This window comes from Myotis nattereri (genome assembly GCF_964212035.1).
Source record: "Myotis nattereri genome assembly, chromosome: 1".
NCBI lineage: Eukaryota > Metazoa > Chordata > Mammalia > Chiroptera > Vespertilionidae > Myotis > Myotis nattereri.
In genome coordinates this window covers 189,988,690-189,995,841 of record NC_138075.1, presented here as the reverse complement: position 1 = coordinate 189,995,841, position 7,152 = coordinate 189,988,690, and positions in this window count along the sequence as shown.

The window sequence follows — 7,152 nt, the reverse complement described above, 5'->3', positions numbered from 1 at the left end:
TATACTAGTTGAAAGCTCTTTGAACTGACAATCATTTGTGCACTCAAATTCTTGATACTGAAACTAGTGGTAATACCCATGCTTAACTACCTGCAGAACAAAGAGAAGATCATAATAAGATTTCCTTTGTATAATAATTGGAAAGTAGAGGGAAAAAAAATCTTTATTGACAAAAAGATTTAGGGTGCCTTTTTTTACTTTTATGTATTATAAGGCAATTCTATTTAGTTTTATGATATACTTGTTTTTATAATTATACACAGGATGTTTTATTTGATGATAGCAATACATTAAGTATGGGAAATATAAGAAATATTTAACTAATCAGCACCTCTTCTGCTACAAATAAGAAAATATATTTCCCATACTTAATGTATTGTTATCATCAAATAAAACATCCTGTGTATAATTATGAAAGTACAAATAGTAACAACTGGTATGTATTTACAAACCTTGAATATTTAGGGGACATTGTGTCTATAAGCTGCACATATATATATTTTTTATTTTGTAAAGACATGACATCACATTTATATTTTCAAATTACATTATTGCTGTATGTTGCATAATTTAAATTATTATGAATAACAGCCAATATTTGGATAACTGATATAGATCTTATATGCTGCAACTTATGGTTTCCAAATGACAGAAATAAACATTTATTTATATTTACCCAGAATATCAATATATGTTTAATCATTTTTGTCAGACTATGCTCTTGAATCTCAAGAAGATGGGCCATCACATTGCTGCATACGATGCCATATATATTTAAAACCTTGCGACGCTAAATCTAACATCGAAGAGGAAATTCAACTCATAGGTACTGTCAGAACTGGAAAAAAATGTGTTCCTGAACAGTGACCATCTGTCAAACAAAACTGTACGAAAGTAGTGTGTGGTACCCACATGATAGAATCTCATTTACTGAAATTGGACTGGGAACACTGCATGCATTTCACATAAGTAAGGGTTTCAATTTGACCTTGGAGAGATTTACAAAAGGAAAAGCTCACTCTTCTTGCCTTACTTGTGTTGTCTTCATTATCTTATGGAGATGTTTAATGAAAAAAAGAAAAAAGTGAAAAGACACAGGCAATCAGACAAAAGAGTCAATGCATACAAACACACTTGTTTAATTATACATAGGTCCTGTTGAACTATTTTATTTGTGATAAGCTGGATAAAAACTCCTAATAGGTTTATTATAACACTAGAGGCCCGGTGCACAAAAATTTGTGCACTCGGGGGGAAGGGGGGTCCCGCAGCACAGCCCGTGCCCTCTCGCAGTCTGGGACCCCTTGGGAGATAACGACCTGCTGGCTTAGGCCTGCTCCCGGGTGGCAGAGGGCAGGCCCAATCCCTAGGTGCAGCCCCTGGTCGCGCTCAGAGCAGGGCCAATTGGGGAGTTCGGGCACCGCCCCCTGTCATGCACAGAGCAGGACGGATTGGGAGGTTGCGATGCCACCCTCAGTCATGCTCAGGGTAGGGCTGATTGGGGGGTTGGGGCACCGCCCCCTGTCACACTCAAGGCAGGGTCGATGTGGAGGTTGCGGCGCCACCCCCTGTCACGCACAGAGCAGGGCCAATCAGAGGGTTGGGGCGCTGCCCCCTGTCGCTCACAGAGCAGGGCCTATCAAGGGGTTTGGGGCTCCGTACCCTGTCACACACAGAGCAGGGCCCGTGGCGGGGAATTGGGGCGCCGCACCCTGTCACACACAGAGCCACAGGGTGATCAGGGTGTTGGGGCACCACAGCCTGTCACACACAGAGCCACAGGGCAATCAGGGGGTTGAGGAGCTCCCCGCTATCAGGCACAGAGCAGGGCTGATGAGGGGGTTGGGGCCTCTTCCCCTGACACGAATAGAGCAGGGCCGATAGGGAGGTTGTGGCCCCGTCCCCTGTCACACACAGAGCTGCAGGGCTATCAGGGTGTTTGGGCGCTGCCCCCGTCACTCTGATCCGGGTGCCGGGAAGCCTTGCGGCTCCACTGATCCCGGTGCTGGGAGGCATATTACCCTTTTACTATATAGAGGTCTGGTGCACAGGTGGGGGCCAGCTGGTTTGCCCTGAAGGGTGTCCTGAATCAGGGTGGGGGTCCCCACTGGGGTTCCTGACCAGCCTGGATGAGGGGATGATGGCTGTTTGCAGCTGGTCACACACACACCCTTCAGGGTGGTGGTCCCCACTGGGGTGCCTGGCCAGTCTGGGTGAGGGGTTGAGGGCTGTTTTCAGGCTGGCGGGTGACTGAACTCCCAACCGCTCCTTTTTTTCTTTTCTTTTTTTTTATTCTGGGCCAGCTTTAGCTCTGAGGCTTGGTTCCAGCTCTTAGGCCTTTGCTGCTGAAAGCAGGTTTCTGGCCTTTGTTTACCTTCTGTATTTGAAACAATGTTGCGATCCTGCTGTCTGAAGCCCAGCGACTAAAGCAGGTTTCTGGGGTTTTGTTTAGCTTCTATATTTGTAACATAGTTGCTTAGAGTTGCAGCTCAGAGGCCGGCAGCAGCAGGCGGGGAATGTTGGAGTCCTCCGTCACTGAAGCAAGCAAGCCTCATGTTAGTTTCAAGCTGCTTGGCTGCTGGCCGCCATCTTGGCTGGCAGTTAATTTGCATGTCACCCTGATTAGCCAATGGGAAGGGTAGCGGTCATACGCTAATTACCATGTTTCTCTTTTATTAGATAGGATATGCAGTGAATTCGGGAATGTAAGACATTCTTTGAAACCAATAGGACCATTTCAAGTTTCCTCCTACTTCAGTGGTACAATACAATATAGGCTGATTCTTTACCACTTCAGTTTTATCTTCAAACTCTAACAGCTGAATGATTAATTCAATGCACTCTGTATGCCAGATCTATATTGGTCACTCCGTTATTTAACATTGACATTCTGCAGAGAAAGTATTAGAAGTATTCATGCCTTTTCCATTTGTACACATAAAACATAATTTGTTGGGTTTCTTCTTTGTCCAAATATAGAAATAGTTAAATAATTTTCTTCATTCTAAATTAATGTTATATAAATATAGTTATCAAAATTGGTTATAGGCCTGAGAATATTAAAAACAACTTATATGCTAGCAACTATCTTATAAAATAGTTTTTTTCTGCATGTGGTATCTATTTAATGTAGCAACCCCAACATTTTTCCATACATGTAGATTATTATTTAGAATGCATGACTGTTGTTTTATTGTCAGAGGTTAAAGATGAAATATTATTTGATTACATTCTTTTGACATTATGTTTTGTCCCTTGTATTATTGGAGAAAAATGTGCCTAGTCTTTTTCTGTTCCTAGTGGGAGTGGGGTTCTTGGGGTACTGCTGCAATAAACATTTCCGGAGGCCTCCACCAGAGGATTCAATATGGTAGAAAGCTTTATTTCCATGGAATTACACCACTGATTTTCCAAAGTTCCATTTCATTTAGTCCAGTCATAGAAGTACAGCTGGTGTTTCAGTAGAGCTAAAATCACAGCCAGTGTCCAGAGTTTTCTTCCCAAGTTGGAGCTGGGTTCACTACAGCATCAGGCTAGTTACAGTCCGTTAATCCATTGTGTGTGGGGGTCTGCATGGCCATGGACCACACAGGAGAATGCCAGGAAGCCAAACACAACCCAAAGGTCCAAAGGTCAAATACACAAGAGGAACGAAGGGAACCAAGAGAGTGAGATTCTTTATTTAGGGTATTATATACCCCCAAATTTTGGCTTGCTTTCAGTGGCCACACCCATTCTGGCCAATGACCTCGATTCCCTGGTGTGACTGACAGACAACACCTTCTCTGTCATCCCAACTTTACTTGGCAGGCATCTATCTTCTCTTTACCCAGACCCCTCCCCTCAATGTTTTGTAGGGACATGCCTATAATATCTGGACTTCCTTTCCTCTTTTCTTATTATTAATAACTAGCTAAGTGCAATGGTCTCACTTGCACATACAAAACCCACACATTTTTTGGTACTTCTAGTGGGATCACTGACACTTCCTTCAATTTAGTTTTTCTGAGTCTTTTGTAGTGACTCAAAATTATTCAAAATATTAATTTTACTGCCATTCTTGATACTCATCCTAAAAGGTAAACCTCAGTCATTCTTCATATGAAATTGTGTTTCTTTTTCTTATCCTACAGTTCAATACTGATTATGAATGACTTGTTACTAATATCTAAAACATAGTTCCTCCCTTGCATAAAATTTAAGTCCTTGATATGCCTCTCTTTAATACATCAACTTGGTATCCAGTATCATGTCTGGCACAGTATAAACAGCTAATGGATGTTTATCTATACTAATAAAAGGGTAATATGCTAATTAGACCGGGTCGCCCTAACATCTTCCAGATGTCCGATTTCCTTCCAGACAAAGCCATGGTGGCAGGGGCCAAGACAGAGCTGGTAAGGGGTGATCAGGCTGGCAGGGAGAAAGCAGTTAGGGGTGATCAGGCTGGCGGGGGGGAGCAAGCAGGTAGGGGGTGATCAGGCCAGCAGGGGAGAGCAGTTGGGGGCAATCAGTTCATCAGGGGAAGGCAGTAAGGCAGCGATCAGGCAGGCAGGCAGGCAGGCAGGTAAGCAGTTAGGAGCCAGCGGTCCTGGATTGTGAGAGGGATGTCCTAAACTGGCAGTTGGACATCCCCAAAGGGGTCCCAGAATGGAGAGCATGCAGGCCAGGCTGAGGAACAACCCCCCCCCCCCCCCCAATGCATGAATTTCATGCATCAGGCCTCAAGTTGAATAAATAAAGTTAAGATAAGTGAATTCTAGTTCATTAGGTAAGTTTTACGTTTTACTTAATAACCTGATGCAAAATGCCTCTTTAGACCTACTTCCAATCATCTCAGCTTCACCTCCTTCTTGCTCCAGTTTGGAGTGGGTACTGGCTGTTCTCACCTGCATTCCTGGCTCCCCAGCACATCTCTTACCCACAAGCAGGGGTCTGCACTAGTGATGTGGTCCACAATGCTCTGTGTTCTCCACCAAAGAAGGGGAACCCGTGCTTGTGCCGTCCTGAAAAGCACAGGCAACTTCATATCCCCAGGAGCTGTACTTGGTCCAATGTGATATAGGAGCAAACGGATAAAGCCTTCTCCTTGTCAATCCCTATGGATAGTTTTTAACACAGTTTATGTTTCCCCAAGAGCATGATCCCACAGACCATATGATTAGTCACCTTGGTGGTAGAGGCAGCTTGATAATATATCTTTTAATGAACCACCTCTGCTTTATTTGCTTTATTTTACTTATTCTTCAATCATGAGACTACATTATCTAATTAAACAATGCACATAAACTATACATCTATGGTTTTGTTTTCTGTAGAACCCAGCCTAGGAAAGCCCATCTGAAACCAGCCCATCTGAAAGCCCATCTGAAAAAAATTTATTTGTGTTTCTTATCTTTCAGGGTTTCACTGTAATATAAGGGTCTATTTATGTTTCAAATATGCCCTTTATTATGTCAAAATAGTAGTTAATTAATTAATTAATTAATTAATTAATTAAAGTTTATATACCCTCCACTTTACTAAGTCATAGAAAATTTGTGATGGGACATGCTTTAGTCTTAATGCTTACAGCTTAGGGAGAAGGAAAAAATACAAACACAAAACAAATACAATGCCTTTCAGAGCACCATACAATGAGACAGAGTGGCTGAGCTATCCATGTCCTACAACCATCACACAGAAGAGACAAGATTAAATTCAAATTCGACAGGTATCTTCATTTGCATGTATAGATTAATGTTCCTGATCTCTCTACCCTTCGACTCAGTAACTCTTTGTATCAGGGTTTCTGCCCACTGGGTAGTAGGGAAGAAACTGGGCATGTGTGGCTCATTCTTTCCTTAAATTTTCTACTGTCAGACAGACTATTTTTGTGATTTCCTGTGTAGGAAAGGCCATGGTTTCCACTGAGGTCTTTGACTGTTGCGAAGACTGCATTCATGGGCTGATTCTTTATTTATTTCTTCAACTACACCCTCTGCAACGTGACTACGTAGTTGCTTTCACCAGCGAGGCAAAGAGTATTTCCTAGGCCTTTGAGTCTCAGTTTAACCAAATGATGTGCTTTGACCAAAGGGAGGTCAACAGATATGATCTATGTATAGGCTTGAAAAAGCATGTGTTCCCACTCTTACTCTTGTCCTCTGTCACTATTGTAAGCACAGGCATGAGTGAGTGGGTTCTGGGATGAGACACAGATGGCCCAGTAGCCCCTGTTATCCCATTTGACAGTCTACTAGAATCCAGAAATGTGAATGAGTGCAATTAAAGCCAGAAGAGCCACCCAGCCTAAATACTGAACCACTGTCTCCTGACAGAAATAAGTGATCACTGGTTTATGTCATTAATTTTTGGAGTGATCTGTTGTGTGGCATTATTGATGCAGTTGATAACTGATGCAGAAATTGGTTCCAGTAGTGGAGTGCTGCCATAGCAGAAACCTAAAATATGTGGTTTTGATTTGGGGGGCGGATGACAGCAGAAAGGAGGTGTTAGCAGATAGACTGGAAAATAGTGAGGACATTGTTGGAGAGACGTGGAAAAACATGACAGGGGAACTTCTAAAGGGGTCTGAAAAATGGCCGCCTGTGTTATATCTCTGTAATCAGCTGGCAAAAATGTTGCCTCAGGTAACTTGACTTTTTAATGCTATTAAAGGGCTTTAGGATTTGGGAAGATTTATCTGAGCAAAATATTAAGAGAATATATTAATTTATTTTAGCTGTTTATGAAGAAATGTATGAAAAAAATAGATGAACACTTTGGAATTAAACTTATAACAAAATACAAAGGTATCAGGACGTACTAGGCTGCAAAATAAAGCTTTTTAAAAAATTACTGAGTCAAAGACTGTAAATACATGGTGGCAGAATAAAGATAAAATCAATATTGTAGCTATGAGATCCTTTGCTAAGACCTCTCAAAGAATTAAGGCGATACCTAGTCAGTTCTATGCTGAACAAAAGTACTTAGAGGAAACTCAAAGTCATGTGCCTTATAAAGTTCGAGCCAAGGGATAGCCTGCTACTGAGAGGCATTTACCTTCAACAACAATTTGTATGACTTTTGGGATATGGTAAAATATAATCAGATACACAGAAAGCCCATAAAGATTTTAGGGGAGTTGCATTTATAAAATCACAGCCAGCA